This window comes from Drosophila simulans, chromosome 2L (genome assembly GCF_016746395.2).
Source record: "Drosophila simulans strain w501 chromosome 2L, Prin_Dsim_3.1, whole genome shotgun sequence".
NCBI lineage: Eukaryota > Metazoa > Arthropoda > Insecta > Diptera > Drosophilidae > Drosophila > Drosophila simulans.
Window position 1 is genome coordinate 16,165,121 of NC_052520.2, and position 18,983 is coordinate 16,184,103.

Genomic DNA, 18,983 nt, shown 5'->3' on the forward strand with positions numbered 1-18,983 from the left:
ATTTTATGCTAATTGAGTTTAAACACAGTTACACTTTCCCTCACACACTGGCGTAGAATATTTTTTCTTGGCATTATTTTTTCTACTTTTGTCTTATTTGCCCTCTGCGATGGGGAAGAGTTTTTCCAACTATATCTATATATATGCAGATATGATCCTGCGATTGACAGACAGCTAGTGGTAGTGGGTTAGCATAGGATTGGTGGGTTGGGACTTAAGTTTGAGTGATTAGCTGATGAAAGCTGCTTAGTCGGAACCTAAATTGATTTTGAGCTAATTAGATGAATGAAAAAGCAAATATAAGTACAATATGAATGTAAATCATTGATTAAAATATTAATCATTTTGTTTAAGAAATCTTCCCTTTTCTTTTGGTGAAATGTTTAAGATGGGTTTTCAATTCCCAAAGGTATTATCTAACTGTGTACCAGAAACAATTCAACGTATGCCACTTTAAATGGCCAAATATTATATCAGCTACCCAGCTGTATCAATAAATAAATAACAACCCCTTCTACCATTTTTCAACCCCACAATCACTCATCACGTGCCAACCGCGTCCAATGCGAATCTCCATATGCATTCATTAAACAAATTAGCCAAACAGGACACAAGAGGCAGTCAAGCGCCGTGCCCAGAAATATACAATCGCAATCGTAGAAACCTCAACAAAAATTTAGAGAAACATATAGAAATACCCCCTACATTGGCCAATGATGATGATGTATGATGATGGATTGTCAACATAATTACAACGGCAAACAATGGCGAGTTGCATAAAGTACATTTGCCATTGTCCGAATGGAGTATGCAAAAAGGACTCGCACAAAAAAGGACTCTCAACGTGCGACACATGGTCATGGAAATGGCTGGAAAACGGGAGGCGTGTGCTAAGGGCTGAGCTGGCTAATCTTCGGCTGCAATTGTTCGCCAGGATCTGGACAGGGTGGAATACCGAACCCAAAACCGCATCATAATTACACTATCACATTCCAAACACACAAACTGAGTCCGGGGGAACAACTTCACGGCTAAACCAGCTCACATATCCTGCATCCTTTTTCGCGCAGCTCTGTAAATTAGAATGTTTTTGCTTTTTCGCACAATTAAAGTCAACACAGGATGGGCAAGGACGTGTGTGCGGATGGGGTACAATTAAAATTCTCACTTACACAGCTAAAAAGTTTCGAGATTTTGCTATCCTGCGAATAGAGCTGTAAGTTACATTAATTAATGTCGACATGGATAAAGACTGCTGGGGATTATTTACTATCTCTGACTTTCATGAGCCACTTCACAAAAATTCGCTAAATCATTCCACTAATTGAAGAAGGTTCAGTTAGCGAGTATGGTCATTCTTATGTCATTTTCAGTTGGAACAAAATATAAATGTGTTTTAAAAATCAAGACTCCTATCAAATGTTATGCTTGTTCAAGAAAATAATCATTTAAATAAGATAGATTATTATAAATAATAATAAACATTTAAATTTATTTTTCCAAATACCTTTTTTGCCAATCATATTTTTATTCCACTCGTTCAACTTGTATTATTTCTTCGCTTCTTGAGACCCAAACCTTTTAATGGCATCAATTAAAATTTTGTGTACGTGACAGGAATTTTCAGTCGGGCTAAGCAAAAATACGAGGAGCAGGGAAAAGAATATGCTGGAAAATAAAACTTTACTTTTGATGTTTGAGGCTAAAGACGAGAGGCCCCCAAGAACCGAATGAGAGAGATAAAATAATGAAGAAAGAGGGGCAGTCTAGCACAAAGTGTGGAAATTATAAAATTTCGAAGCGTAAAATTAAAAACCCAAAAAGGCAAACGCAACGAAAAAGAAATCCTAAGCGAAGATATTGAAACAAAAGTGTGGAGGAAGTGGGAACAAATGACCCCGAGACCCTCGAAGGCGACTTCTTTCTGCCTTTTTGGGGGCGTGGCCCAGAAGTTGTACCGACGACGAAAAGGGTTAAAGGGTCTCTCCGAACCCGCAAAAATGTGATGGAGATGATCTTTGCCCGTCAAAGTTGTTACAGACCGAGTTCTCCAATCGATTGCCAGTTGGACTTTATTCGAGTGTTTGCTAATTGAAGATGTGATGGATAAATTAATTGATATATGATACACGTAAGGTAAATCGATTAATTGTAAACTTTTCTGTGAGATGAGTAAAAGTATTGAAAAAGTTAGGCTGAACAAACTTAATTGGGCATATCAAATTGCCAAACCTATATTCCATTTATAAAATTTTATTTATAGATGCTATGCTGAATCTGTAGTACAGCGCTTTTTTTTGGGTTTCATGAACTATATATTTTATAGATTTTTTTTACAAAGTACCCTTAGGGACTCTCCAAAGTTTCAGCACTTCAGTACATTACCCCAAACGATTCCAGATATTAATATATATTCTTCATCCCCTCCAATCGAATCGGCAAGCCGCAACGCATTTATTTGTGCAATGGTGCGTGAAATAAATGTCAACCGCAACTTAAACCGCATATGCTGATAGCGCCTAGCACACGCCCCCTGCTCCTTAACGCCCCCGCCCCATTTCACCAATATCAGCCATATCACCACCTCTCGAGGGGAACGAACCACCCGAGACCAAGACACATGGCTATAACCTCCCTCCCCCAGACGATTCGCTTGCCTGGCTTTATCTTTTTATTGGCTGCCATTGCCGAAAATAAAAAAAATTGCACGGAATCAATGTCGCCTTATGATTCTTTTTTGCCATTTTTTATGCTTAGCTCGAAAGGTAAATTTTCGACTGACAGTTATAATGTGAGAAATATGCTGGGGATGTACTCGTATGTACATATATGCACATGCTCGATAAAGATTTCTGTCGTTGTGTTCTGGCACAGCAAAAATTCTCTATTGTTTTTAATAGTTAGTCAGCAATGAAGTTATATTATTATATTATATTGCATTATAATATATTATTATATTATATTTAAGGTAATAAAGGTATTACATTTATATATAAGCAAACTTCAGAGAAAACGCTGCCTTTTTCTAAGTCCACATAATAACATATCAATATTCAATACAATGATCAATTTAGCAAGAAGTAAAAGGTAATCAGTATTTAAATTCTGATAAACGTGTGAATTTAAACTGTGGAATAGTTTTGCTTTCTTTAAAAATAAATCTTATCTTATTTAAGCTCCGCCGAAATGTACATTTTTTACAGTACAGACCCTTTTTTACGTGTATGTGGAATAGAACTGGCTAATAAATTTCAAATGCAACAAAGTGTCGAATCGATAGACGGACATGGACAGGGCGAGCCAAACGGGAGGGGGATACCCAACAGAAGTGCAACGAAGATTGATCTAGCGGAATGAATGGGGCGACCAAGTGGGGCGGGAAAATGGGGGGATGACAGTGGGTGGTCGGCAAGTGGAAACAAGCGATTGCGCCTGGCTGACTGCGGACATTATTCATTGTTCTCCCTCGGCACAAAACTCCCCTCATTCGGTCAAAAACAAAAACTTGACCAGACGACCACGAAGCGCAAATAAATTTACTCCCCGCCGAAAAAAAGTGCGGGAGGGGGCAGGAAAATTGAGGGGAGCAGACACTCGGTTAAACGTTTGTACAAGCCCATGAAATGTCCTTGCCCGAAAAAGGGGGAGAACTCGGGCAGCTGAAAAAAGAATCTCTGGACTTTACTTTGTCAGTGACGGAGGGGGGAATTCACTTCATGGATTTCCGGGGGCGGGGGGCTTTGCGCATTTAGTCAGTCAATAAAACTTGTTAACGCCGTAATTGCCGGCAATTTATTTATGTGGGCTTTGTGTGGTTTGCCACTCGGAAAAGAAGAATCGAACTAAAGGACCTCCAACTGAATTATGAATGACTTTGGTAAAGTATGAATTAGAGCTGAAAAGGTATAGAAGTTTATTTTGATATAGCTAATTCCTAAAATTCCCCCAATATATATTAATAGTGTGTTTATATTTTATATGTTAATATAATATATATGCTTATATATTGAAGAGTTCTCCAAGCCATTTGTGCTATTTTCCCACCGTAAACCTTAAACTGCTGCAAGAACTTTCAATTGCGATTGTCTTCTGATCGAATCTTTTTGTGTTTCCTCGGAAAACAATTAAAAGTTCATTAGGAACGCACATGAAAATTAGTCGGGAGCACGCAACAGCTGAGGTTATCGGGAGTTCGTGAGGAGCCCTCGAGTGGGTGGTGGAATCGCAGGGCCTTGAATGGGTGTTGTTCGGCCCACCAAGTTGATTAATTTAAATTGGGTCTCTCGGTGGAAGCGGTAAAGAGACTTCATTGCAGAATGCTCGCATGATTACGGCGAATTAAGTTGTCGCAAGTGTTAAAGTCAGAGTTGTAGGTTGAAAGACGCTTATTTATCGCCCGGTGCCGCCTTACACAAGTCGGAAACGCGTTCCACTTGTAACCACAATTTTTCAAAGAGCTAATGAGAGGAGAATCTACGAAGAAACGATTTTCCGAGCTGGACGTTGGATGGAAATGAAAATTCTAATTGCAGGAAGAAACAAGACACTTACAACAGGTGGAAAACAAAAACAACTTGTTAAGTTTTAATATGTATGCTTTATATTTTTAGAAAATCAATTCACTTACACTAGGTTCACACTAGATTGCGTACCTTTTCTTGACCGAATAATAAATAGAATCTTAAAAGTAGCATCGCATAAGATTAATCGGCTCAAGTACTCATAATTTTATCAAGTGCATGTATATTAATTTTTGTACTATTTCTTATCTTTTTTCGAGCGTTTTATATTAATTTGAAATTCCATCTGCTCCTCCCAAAAAAATCCCTTTCAACTCTTTGTTGCCCGAAAGTTCAAATGGCTACACAATGTTTTCACAGTCAAACGGCTGACAATTTGCATAAACGTCGCGCACCCAGATTTTCACCCTTTTCCCAAAAGGAAACCCCCCCCATTGGGGAGGGGAAAAATCTGAAAAGCTTTTCGAACGTATGTTACCCTTGCTGTTGTTGCTGTTTTCACACCCAGCTACATGTGACAGGAACAAACTTCCCCTTCCATTTTAAAAAAATTATTTTTGAGGACCGTGGGTGGGAATATTTCAACGCATTTTGTTTCATGTGTCAAATTTAGAATGACAGCAAATTTAATCGATTTATGCCTTTGTTTTCCTTCAGTCGCAGATTTCCGTTGAAGAATTTGGTTATTTTAGGGACGTACAAGTTTAAAAGCATTTTTGGTTAATTAATTTATGCAGCTTTTGAAAAGTGGGAAAATGGTTGGGAATACGAAAAAGTTGATGCCGCAAAAGTTTTTCGATAAAAGGCGAAAGAATTTAATTGAATTGAAATGTCTGCTTGACATGATATTGTATGCACTCGAAAACAATTACTAGCCCCTTTTGACTGAAACTTTTTTAAATATTCTGCATTTCGCAATTAAAAATTATGAACGAAAAGGTGCACACGAAAAAACTATTTTCCTCTGTATGTATGTAAAACGGTAGCCACTTTTGAGTTATCCAAACGAAATATAATTTATATGTATATCTGTTTAACAATCAACGTAACGTGTTGAATTTTCCTTTGCAGCGATTAAAAAATTAAAACTAAATTGCCAATTTGCATGTTGGCGCGTTGTTAGTGAATCGCCTGCCTTGCCATAACACTATAGCACATAAGTATATATATTATACATATATTTTATATCAAATTAGGCGCAACTATGTCCGAGAAGAAAAGAAGGCAACCCGGCGAGGGAAGTTCTCGTACATTTTAATAAACATTCAAATAAGCTGCGTAGTTTCTGCCGCTGGATGGCTGAGAAATTAATTAAGGCCAGTTGGGAATATAAGGCGGCTCTCACAGTTTTCAGCTGGTTCCGTTCGACCGAGGTGTTGAGAGTCTTCAATTAGTCTTCGGAAACCAGGCAGAATGAAGAGTGAGCACCTCCGCGGGCCATGTTGTTCTACAAAATTGCAGCCGATAATAAAGATAAACTACGGAAAAAGATATAGAGACGTTACCTTAAGGGGAAAGCCTAAAAAAGTCCGGGGATACTGTCACATCTAAATGCGAAATGAGACATGCAGCGCCTTATTTATACAGTTTACTATATTTTATATTTTGATTGAGACATGCTTTAGTAATAAAACTCTTTCCCAGGGAAGAAAATTTTTAAGTCTCGACCCCGTAAATTGCCTTTTCCCCAAGTGTTTCACCCAATCGAAAGCCAAGCCTTGAGATCTTATCCGAAACCCTGAACGAAAATATCAAATCCAATCACATTGTCTTTTACAAACCAATTCCAGATGATTTATAAGCCATCGACTTGGACCTCCATGCAAATCCCCATCGTCTCCCCCCGACAAATTTTCCCATCCCGAAGCATTGCAAATGAAGTTGCAAATCAAGTTGCAAGGGCTCGTTTTTGGGCAAATGTGTGTGTTTTTTCGGCAGAGAGCCAGGCATGCAACCAATTTCTGCCTATGACAGCCGCACAAAAGTTCAACTGATGATACATTGTGCCGGCAACTGCAGTCTGCCCACAGAATGGATTGCAGTTGCAGCAACGAGTCTTCATTGTTTCAGTTTTGAGTTTGTTTTGCGGTCGAAAAGTGTTGCAAACTGTGACTGGACGAGGGGGCAGCTGGTTTATGAAATGAAAGCAAAGATAAGACCGAAAATGGGGGAAAAGGTGGGTGGAAAAACCTTTCGGGTGGCGGCAAATTGCATTTTGCAATGGGAAACACCAGCCACGGATGTCGCAGGTACACAGCGAGCAAAATAGGAGCTGCTAACAATAAATTTTAAAAAATATTACGCTTGTGGAACTCAATTAGTTGAATTAAACTATCTTCAAGATTTAATCTTATCTACACTTTAGTAAATATTACTTATAATTAAAGTCAAACATCATTAAGAGGTAGTTCCTTGTATATATACCCGTGAAATTCGTTACACCACGAATCTGATGGTTTGGTAAGCACTGCGTGATTTTTTACGGTGTATGCACACCCTAAAGATATGGGGCGGGTGGCCGAGGTGCCCGGGGCCTGGGGGAGTGGCAAGTTGACAATGTGCGAACAAATAATTCCATCAGCAGGAACAAAAGCGTCGAGTGTTTGTTTGGGTGGCGACGATGGCATCGGCTTCGCAATCGAGCGACGTTGTCCTGGGCGAAAAGGACCAATGCACACATGGGCATGGGAGTGTGCATGTGCAATATGTTACACTTGCCGACTGGATGCTGCCACATCCCCATTCTTTGGCGATTCCCCTGCTGTAATCTCGCCCAAGTGCAGTCAGCAATCTTGCAACGCCCTCTTCAAACTCAGTTGCTCGATTATCATTGTTGAAATTTATGAATTGCATTGCTGCAGGAGCATGGGCGTAGTACGAGGGGGGTAAACAAAAGCTGGGTGGGGTTCTGTTTGTCCATTGCACACAGACAACTCAATTTGGGCTCTGTAGATTACGCAGCTAACCCCATTTTTGGGGTAAGTAAAGCAAGGAATGTGTATTCAAAGTAGATGATGTTCAACGCCTGTTAGCATAATGTGTTCTTATAAAACAGAATGCTTCTAATAATTGAAATTACTTAAAAAATTTCATACAAATACTTTTCAAGCATTATAAATATAAATATTTAAATACTTTTCAAGCATTATAAATATAAATATTTAAATATTTTTCAAGCATTATAAATATAAATATTTTATATTGTTAAGCATTTAATACTTTAAATTGTATAAGAAATCCCAACTGACCATTATTATATACATTTTTTAGTACCCTATACAAAACGTATCGAAATATATTAATTTTAAGCAAGCTATGATTATCCTTTAATCATTTTTTTTTAAGCATTACCTAGTTCTTTTGCCCCAGGACATTTAGTGCTAGTATTTCCTTGAGTTTCCTTTGTCTACTTCATATCGCTTCTCCTTGTACGCTTCCTGGCGCATAATTAGTCGTATGTATTATCGGAACTTCATTATAAACGCATCCATTCATACGAATGCTCATCCAGACGATTCTCCCAAAAATAAATCACACTCCCTAAGCACGCAATGTCGACGCCCACGCAGCGTATGTGTAATGCTGTGGGTCGCTATGAGTCTGGATAATTTTCAGATGGTTAGAGGCTACTTTCAGCACGTCTGAACCCCATTTAATTGTCCGCTGTAATTTATACACGCATTAATTGCACATTTTCTAACCGCCATAAATCTGCAGCTCAGTTGAAACATTTTTCTTTTTATTAATTTGCCAAAGGGGGTTGGGCCGTCGACAAAAGGTTAAAGTAAATGTGTGGGAAGTTTTCTTTTACCTGCTCTAATCAGCAGAGAATTCTATTAGGAATTCTTGGAAAATGAGAGAGTATATTCATAGTGCACGGGTTGCAAAACTTGCAAAATAAGTTAAACTTTTAATGAGGCTTGTCAAACGTTTATTAAATTGATTTGATAGTTTTGGAAGTTATTGAAAACATCAATATGCTTTTTTTATTGTGTACATGATCACTTCACATTCTTTGTACATTTATTAATTTTTATTTTGGGAAATTCCAATTTCTGATAACTCATCAATCAATAAATAATAACTTATAATTCGGCGGTTTAGCCCCTTAAATTACTAAAAAAAAAAGAAAAAAAACACATATCCCGGTCGAATTCCAATCCAATTTTGCGGTTGTGCCCATTTGAGTTCATGATGATGATGGTGATGCCGCCCATTGGTCAGCTCGTTGCAATTTCGCCGACCAATTCCGTGGCCCCGGGATCGTCCCCTTTCTTCCTGGCAGCCACAACGAAAACTTTCAGAAAACCCCCACTATATCATCGCCCCAATCCCATTCCCGTTCCCAACTCTCCGGCCATTTGTCGAAAGCAATATTTTCTGCATGCAAACCAAAAAATTTGCATATAAATGCGAAAACGCATTCAAACTAACAACGACCGAAAGGAGGAGCGAAATGCAGGACGCGGATATTGCTGTGGACTGAGAACTGGGACTGCAAATGGAGCTGTAGCTTCAGTTTCAGTTTCGTGGGGTATTCAGGGGCTTTTGTGGGGCGGCTTGGGGAGGCATCCTGGCCATGCGGCAGCTTCATTTGCAGTGAAATAAATAAAGATGGAAAAAAGGAAGTTTCCAGTGCGAAACGCGCCATCGAAAATGTACGAAAAAGTAATTAACTTGTGGGCCTGGGCCGGCTAAAATGGCTTTTGGGTGGTGCGGGGATACCGACAAATGCAAATTTGGCCAAATGCACATTGCACTTTCAGTTGATGGCGGCCATTGTCGACGTCATCATGGCTGGCCAATAGAAAACAGTGGAAAAAACGTGTATAATAAAAATAGCAGAGTAACATTGTACTTTAAAAGTTAGGTTATACCAATTTCTTGACTATAATTCAAGAGCTAGCTGATAGTAAAGATGTCGAGTACAAGTATTTTTTATAAAATTTAGGGAAAAGTGAGAATCTATTGAAACATTTCAATTTTATTTTAAAAATGAAACAGTTCCGTATTCCAAAGATGTAATTTTCTGAAAAAACTATTAAAAATTCCAGTAGTGTTAACTAATCTGCCATTATTTAAAACCACTGTTTCGCGACGGCCATTGCCAACACAGACACACTTAAGCTCGGCACACTCGCACACCCAGCTCAATTGCATGCAGAACCAGCCACGCCTCCCTCTCTGCCCACTCGGACGGCCTTCCCTCCCCCTTTCCACGGGAAACTATCCACCCAGCCCGACCAGCCCGCACCTTCCCAAACACCCTACCCTGCACCACAGACACCGCATGGCCGACAAAATAATATCATTTGACGATCAAAGTAATTATTTTGCTTTGGTCTACAGCATAATTGCGGGTTCTACTCCGACTGCGGGGTTGGCCAAGGGTTATTGCTGGAGGGGGGCGAGGAGGAGGAGGAGGAGGAGGCACTGGGAGGCGGAAGAGGAGGAGCGGTCTTGGTGGCTTGGGCATTGGACATCGCATGGCCGTCGCTTTGGTTGGCTGATTGCCCGCCCAAATGTACAGTGGTGCCTCGATGGTGATCATTCTAATTCATTTATTCATTAGGGGTAGAAAAATAAATAATCATCATGACTTATTTCAATACTAAAATAATTAGTTAAGTTATCATTTCATAATAATATGTAACTAAATTATTTTACCTGGGAAAACAAATATGTACTTCTTAAACGAGTTTTGTTCTGTAAACACAGCATTAGGTGCAGGATATATTTTTGGTAAATCCAAAATATTATTTATTCAATATTATTAGTTTATATATGTTATTCCCTACCACTGTGTCCTGGGAAATAGTCGTACTTCAACCGGTTGGTACTTGCTACTGGCGGCCCCTCGCCCACCGATGTTTGCCTTTTTGCACATGGTTGACATTTTCCCCAACGCCATTTTGGCCATGTTGCCACAGCGCTGGCGATGTTTTATGGCCGAGAAAAAGGGAAAATTTTTGGAAAGAAGGAGGGAGCTAAGTGGGCCTGCACTTTTCCAAATAAAATGTCGCGCACTCGCTCTTTTGCGGGCCAAGCCGATGCAGAAAATATGCAAATGCATGCAACAATTTCCCCGGCCAGACGCCATTTTGTGGCATCAACTTTTGTGCGCCGACCGAACACGAGAAACCCAAATAAATTTATGTCATTGCTCGAAACAGAAAAGGAGGAAAACAGCAACAAACCAGAAGCGAAATTGCTAAAATTTTGAAATTGCATGCCAAGCGGAACTCACGAAAATTGAGCTGAATTTTTCCTTATTATTTTCGCTTTATATATACACCATTTTGAATGTGCGCAGGCATATATATTAGCAAGTGCTGCACATGGCAAAATTTTAAAATAACAAACATTTCAATTCAATAAAATTCAAGAAACGTAAAGCACATGAAACAACATTTATAGTAGATATATGTGTTTGTGATATCTTAAAATAATTTACAATGAGAAGTACAAATAATGTTAAGGTTTTTCTCAATGTGGTAACCTCGCCTGTTTCCTAATTACAGTTAAAAGCTCTCCCTCCACGTGGCCATTAAAAAGTTAGTCGAAAAGTTTTCCTTTTTGGCCAATTGTTGGCAAAGTGCTGAATTTTCGGTTCTTTTCAAAGCGCAGGAAAAATGCCGAACTATAGAAATATATGTAGTAGATATCTGCGCATCTCTTTCTATAAGCCACAAAAACTAAATCGAAACTTCCAACTGTCGGCTGAGCAACTGAAAAAAGTAATCAAAATGCAAAATGCGGAGTGGCGGATGCAGGAGCAGGAAATATGGCTCCGGGCCATACCGCCAAACTGCATTCCAAATCAACAACAGAAGCTAACACAACATGCATCAAGCCCATCAACATCCCCATCAGCAAAGGCAACAACAACCGACTCCGACTTCAACTCCGGACCAGGCCAACAGCCAAACGGCCAACAAAGTAGCAGCCGAAAATGGACGAAGGTGGCAGCGAACTAACCTGATCTATGCCCAACTCTTGGCCAACTATTCTGCACGGATAAAAAAGCACAACCAAATAGGAGCATGCTTGGATTTTCGTTTTACCATAAAGCAATCTTAAGCATTAACTAATATATTTTCTAAATTATATTATGTTTAATTAGCGCATTTCTATACCTATGACTCGTTTATAATATGTGTTTTTAAAATATAAGATATAAATATATCTTTTTAATACTCAAATATTTGTTTCACTATTAATCTCCAAAATTTTAAAAACTTGATTAAATTCTTAAGTCTAGTAGTAAATATTAGCTCTATCTCATTTTATAGTCAAGAGTAAATTGTTCGGCATATGGCGAAATCAAATACAGATCCCCCATTCTTCTGTTCAAAAACTGAAATACTTATTCCAGTAGAATGATATAATTTTTTCTGTGTACTTCAAACAGATAGGCAGGCAAACTATTATAGAGAGAAGAGCCGACACTTATTACTCACCCAACCACTCTGGCAGTTCGTAATGAACTTGGGGCATTTGATTGACTCGAAGACTCAAAGACTTCCAGACTCGCCGCAGAAAGCCGCACAGGCAACTCCGCGATTCGCGACTTCGCCATATTTGCTATGAAAAATCGCAGTCTGACGTTGGAGTGGAGGCAATGAATGAATGATGAATGCCAGTTATAGACGGGACCCAGCCTTCATATCGGATCGGGGGAAACTTGGAAACATGGCAGCATGGAAGCCGGCAGTCGCAGTTGCAGGCCGCAGAGCAACATCTAAATGTGAATTTTATGCATTTTATACAAGACGAAAATGGAGACGCGACACAGTGGGACTAAATCAATTCAAAAAATCAAAGTTGTGCATAATAGACATTTAAAAAGGAATGCGATAGATAAAAATATACGATTTTTTTACAAAGTGTCTCTTATTTTACAATATTTTTCATTTTAAATTCATATTTCATTTTTTTAATTTTCATTGCACTGTTAAAAGTAACTCAATCAAATTTTCAGCATATTTAAATTATATCAAAGATTTTTCTAATTTAATTATGTGCATCTCAGTCAATTGCTTCTACCTAAATTGATCCATTTTGGTAATGAATTTTTCCCACTGTGCCAAAACTGAGGTGAGGATGTGGCCCGGCTTGCGCAACATGTAATCCTTGATGCGGCATGGCGGCATATATACCCAATATATATATATGGCACATCAATAGCTATATATAAATGTGAATATATATAATATAAAAAGTGCTTTAGGCGCGGCACAGCTTTTTCAGCAGCAGAAGCAGCGGCAGATGGCAGCTGAAAGATGCAAAGATACAAAGATACATGAGGGCATCGGAGGATGATGACGCAGTCCTCGAGCAGGGGCGTTGTGGGAAAAGGGGCTTTAAGGGAAGCGGGGCAGACAAACCGAGGTGCAGACATTGCGCATAATTTCGCGTACGTTTTGTGAATTTGTAATTTTGAAATTATTATTGCCAAGGCGGCGGAAGCGGAGGACGAGGTGAGACAAGGAGCTCCGTGTGAGCCATGTTCTCGTCTTCGTGGCCTTCTCCTCATCTCATTGCGGTTCTGGTCGGAACAAATTGTGTCTGATTGGAAGTCTCTGCCAAGTTTTGCCATGGCTTTCAGCTCTTTTCGATTTGATTCGCTGCAGAAAAAAGACATTACCAGCAAGGGAAAACAGGAATCTCGAAGGCGTTTCCCGCTTTTATGGAATTGGAAATATCAGCGCATGTATACATTTTCTAAGAGGTGAGAGCTCCACCAGCCACACTCACACCTTTTTTGGGGGGCCCTTTCACCGCATTTTCCTCGGGTAAACTCATTTCCCGCAAAAAAGTAAGCGATCCATTAGGCGAGCTTTTGACCAATTTTTAAGCGACGCGCTTGAGGTTATTTACACATGAGTCCACTTAAAAAAATACTACAAGTTTAAAGTTTATTCTAGGAAAATGATGAATATGAACTTTTTATAAAAACTTAAGCCAAAACGCAACACTTTAAAGTTTACAGATGAACATTTTTGGTTTATTTATGTAAGAAATAATATAGATTAGTTTTTAAGAAATATTTTACACTGCACATATCTGCGGACACCATAAATATATGAAAAAATTACCTCCGCAACTCATCACCAGCGCAAGTGAACTGAACTGAACTCTCAACTGTTTACTCATGTAAATAATTAAGCAAAATAATGGCGCAACAACAGCAACAACGAGGAAGGACCTTCGTCACTGCGGCAGTGATTTTTCACACACATATACACACGGGTGTCCAGCTGCGTGCGAGTGTGTGTGTGTGTGCCAACAAAAAGACAAAGTGACGCTCAGGTTCATTGTTGTGGGTCCTTTTTTGGTCCTTAGCACGCGTTGCCCTCAACTCTTTGGCCCGCACACATATAAATATGTATATATGTATATACGATTATATATACATATATCCCCCGATTTATCCTTGCGTGTCTGGCGTGTGAAAAAATGGTCAGCTTTATTTTTCATATTGTTAAGCAGACACTCACACACAAAAGGGACCTCACGCAGCCTCATACATTTTTTAACAAATTTATTGGGCGTAAAAAATGGTATTTAATTGTGTGTTTGGAATTGTTTTCCGCGCTAGAGGAGATTAAGGGAAGCTGCGGAAAAGAATACATTGATAGGGCTTTCAACAAACTTAGGTGGAAAACGTATTAGCAACAAATTAATGTCAGGCAATGCTAAAAGTTGTAACAATGTGAGACAAATAAATATTTTCAAATAGTCAGAACGCAGAGGCGTCTAATTGATGCTGAAAGCTGGACTGGAAAATACCTCTTAAGTCCTTAGGCCCAAAGCTGTTCTCTCAGTCGAGGAATTTTCCTTAGCGTTTTCCCGCACAACTTAAGTGTGAAATCCTCCACCGAAAGCCACCCAAAAACCGAATGCAAACCACTTTTGCCTTCCTTTCCCATCGGCGACCGCAGAAAAGTGCGGCCAAGTCGTCCTGACTCCTATTTACCTTGGCGCAAATACCATTTGCCAGGCTAAGAAGTAAAATTGTAAATGAATTATTGGATCCATTAGCAAAATCCATTTACACAAATTTAATGCCAAAGCAGCTAGCTACCCCATTCCTACGCTGTGAGAAGAAAACTTTACACACTTCGTTGAACTTTTTGGCAGACGAGAAAGGCTAAAGTAGAAAGGCCGAAAAAGGGCTGAGTTGAGCTGAGGTGGAAATACGAACTTAGCAATTAAAAAATAAGCAAAGCAAAAGAAAACATTTTTAGAATTACGCATAATGCGCAAAGGGGTTGTGATTGCAACAGAGGTTTTTCCTCAGACTCGCCCAAAACTTCCATTTCCACAGCGAAATCGAACGATTTGCATAGGAAAATAGACAAATGTGGATGGTCTACGAATTTGGCCTTCAGCTAAAAGCTAGAAGAACCCCAGACTTGTTCGAGGGATGGGTCTTGTCACAATATTATTTTAACTTTGGCCTTAAGTAAAAGTTGTTGGTATTATTCGAGTTTCTCGAAAAGGATTCTAAAAGTCGACTCAACTGTACAGACGATGTAGACACGGCTGTTTGATATGATTAGTTATTGGTTTATATTATTAATGTATTGTTTGTGATTAACAGGCAACAAAAAATTGGCAAGCGCAGTTTATGTAACAATAACATGGCCGCAAATTTATTTACTTTTTTTACGCACTCGCTATTCAATTTATTTACAAACCACTTAATTTGTTTTTATTTAATCAGATTCTGTTTTAATTACATTCTATATGCCGCGTTAAGTCCGAAATTAAAAATGCATACGCTTCGATTGCGGATTTTCTTTTTTTTTTCCCCCAATTCCCCATCAATATTTATTGGAGTGTCCACGTGGCTCAGTGTTTTTTAATGCAATTACGGGCAATGCAAACAATTGGTTTTTATGGACTTATAAACCATTTTTATGACCAACTTGTCTGTCTCTGCTTTCACCCTCTCCGCCGAGATTTATGTTCTGCTTTATATTTTTATATGTATTAATATTTTTTCGCAGCTCTGTTTGAATATTGTTGGTAGTGTGCATTAAGTGGCATTAATTATTATTTATGACATTGTTTTTGTCATTTGATTTTGATGATATTTTTCAATGAATTATTGCCGCGGCGACTTTCTTTTGTTCCGTTCCGTATAAAAATTAATTAGACTGTGCCCAAGCTTGTTAAAAATATGGAGATACATAGTTAATCTGTCTTTACACTTATGTACTTCAAGGTATCGTAAGTACTTCCCATCATGTGCTACCATTTCCCCGAACGGTACCCTCTGCAACAGTGCAAAAAAAACGCATTTTGATTGACCACAAAGCGAGATATTGATTTACGGCAACAGTTATCAGAAAGTGTAGGACAGAATTGGCCAGAAATGAGGCTTAATGCTGAGCCAGGGCCAACTGTCGCCAGTCGCCGCCACTGGCACCGCCACTAAGGTTTCCCATCAGCTTCTGCTGACACTTGAGCAGCAGAGGGCCCGGTAAATCACATGAGCCGGGCCAAGTGGCCAAGTGGCCAACCGAAAGCCAGGCCAATAAGCAAGTCAGTTAGCTGCAACTGGTAACTCGAGCCCACAAAAAGGGAAACGTCGGGGAAGGGAAGGGGGAAGAAGTTGGCCAAATCGACGCCAGAACCAATTGAGCAGAAAACCAGAAGGCGCCATCGAGGAGAGGAAATCGGGGAACCGACGTGCGATGGTAACAATCCTTTTGGGCCCATGGTATTTTGACACTTGCCACTCAACGACAACAGTTATTTGGGCTTATAATGAATATGAGCAACACACCGAAGGTCATGCTACTCAAAACGAAGTCCTTCAAGGTCCTCTTGGTCTTTTTTTTGTATTTGGCATTCTGTATTCTGTATTGGTGACATGTGGCGCCATGTAGTCATCCGCAAAAACCAAAGCAATATCCGGACCCGGCAACAAGCAGGAAACTCTAGCTGACAGATAGATGGATACATTCCCAAGCTTACTTTGAGATCCGAAGTCTCTAATGAAGACAGCAACAAAATGTCCTTACCTAATGAATGGCAGTGAGGGGCATTTCTGGACAGACTGACTCCTTGGAATGAACCTCCAACCCCGCCATGGACATAGATAGCCCAAAGAAGTGCTCTTTGACTTATTATAAATTAAAAATTCTAGACGTGCTGTATCTTTTTTTTTTTTGGTTGCACTATATGAAATCTTTTATAATAGGTCACTTTGCCTGCTATAAGTAGATTGATTACATTTTAAAACTCATTTTTTATCTGTGAGAGATTTATCAGAAAATATTTGTTTAAAAATGCCCAAAATACGTTTAAATTGCATTAACTTTACTATTATATTTTGCATATCATTCAGCAGGGTATGCCACAGTCGCTGTTATCATTAACTTTAATCTTCCACTGTTTTTTTTCGCTTTATCCATTTCTTTTGCGCTAGAATCAACAACAATTTTTAATTTCATTTTTCAAACGCCGCTTTGATACCTGCACGCCGCATTAACACCACCAAATCCCCCTCCAAAAACAAGAATTTGAAATCCAAGGCTCGACCCAGAATTTCCTACTGATGGACTGACTGAATGGACTGACGAATGACTGAGTGACTGAATGACTGACTACTGCCCAGCCCACGACTGATAATTTGATATGCCCCGGTCTGTTAATGCGGTGGGTTCATAAGGGCGAAAATGGCGTGGGGGCGCTTTAATTTTATTTGCACAAAAATGCGCGTCAATATTACCGAAAAAATACATTTAGACAAGGCGACGTTGCCTCGTGTTGTTTTCATTTCGTTTTTTTTTTCGTTTTTGCTCTGCGGCCAAAGCAAATAAAATTCATTATGAATTTCTAATTATATTGCAAAGGCAACCCTCAAAAAAAAGCCAAAAGTTGCCTCAAAAAAGTTTACATTTTTTCCGAGTCCCCCCTTCTTTTTGGAAAATGTCAAGCCGCACATTTGACAATGATGAATTTCCTGTTGGCCAGCAACCCCCAGAAGGGCGGCCAAAAAAAATGCTTTAGATAAACTGATTAGGCACATCAATTGGGCAGAGCACTCGTCTGTTTTGGCGGCAAAGGAAAACCGTCGCCTAATGGCAATTGTTTTGTGAAAATTGAATTTTCCTCTGTTCTTGCGGGCATTGCATTGTCTGCCCGGTTACGAAAACTTCGGAAAAGCGTCGGCTGTCTAATTAGAAATATGAAATAAGGCAAATGCTTTGCGGTGTTCTGCACCTGCTGCCACAGATAATGAAGCTGAAGGTGAGCCTGGGGTTGGCGAAGGTATTTGTTTAAATTATTATTGGACTTAATTATTGCCAAGCAGGGAACCCAAGAATGCGCAATAATGGAAACCAATTTCAAGTTTTCGCGGCAAGGAGGTAAATAAAAATGTAAGAAAGGATTAAGGGTCTTGGAAAAGTTTCAATTATTGTGGTGCTATACAAATGGTTTTGATCATTTACAAGGGACTTTAAATGACCTAAATAAAGAAGAAGGTTACTATTGAATAGCAACAGAGAAAGTTATTAAATAAGACCTGCCATTTATGATGAATGTAGAACTCTTGAGCATAAGAAAGATACTGTTTTAAAACAGTTTTATTTTCCGATCCAAGTGTTCTGGATTATTTCCTTATTTAGTCCGAAAGCTATTAAAGTTTTATTGAACACTAAAGTTTATGTCAACAGCAAAGCCCATAAGTGTAATACAATCTGACTATATAGCACATTAATTCACACATTAAGCTATTTGGCATTGATTTCTATTTGCGCAGCAATGGTTGACTGATTGATGATATCGAAACTAGCCGAAGTAAACAACCAAAAAGACCAAAGCAAATAGTTGGTAGATGGAAATGGGGATTTGTGGCTAATAGACAGTGGACATGGGCTAAGGTCAGAAATGCTTGGGCTTGTTATATCTGGGCCACAGTGATATGGGATAGATATGTGTACATACATATATGTGCGGATGGATGGGGTGTGAGGCAAACAATGAGATGATGATGAGCCAGGCCTCCGATATAAATCAAACAACAATGAGAGACACAGATACAGATATGGCTGCGGATAAAACGCACACACAATCGAGGACATTCGAGGATAATGCCGCCTCTCATCACGAACACGCCTCTCGGACCTCTCGCCCCCCGATTTTTCCGGCTTTTTTTGTCAGCGCTAAGCAGCGTGTGAGGATTATTTCGCATTCTTCGGCAAGGACCCGCCATGTCCTTTGTCTAATTGGTTGTGTCACATACGAGAGTAGATCCCTGAGTACATCGGATCAGAGATCCATCCCCACATCGCATTGTTGTGACTGTCGTCATTAGCTGTCCCATTTCGACTTTTGCCCAAGGACCATCTTTCGCTGCTTTGTTTGGGGTATTTAATGCTTCAATTGATTCCTGATTTAAGTGCCTCCCCGTGGGCCCAAAACAGCTGCCGAAGATTCGGCTGC

General features: G+C 39.5%; 1 protein-coding gene across 1 annotated transcript in view; it reads right to left on the reverse strand.

The window, feature by feature from the left end:
* Window positions 1-18,983, reverse strand: part of LOC6732517 — a 48,434-nt gene that overhangs the window by 25,497 nt on the left and 3,954 nt on the right. The window lies entirely within an intron of this gene.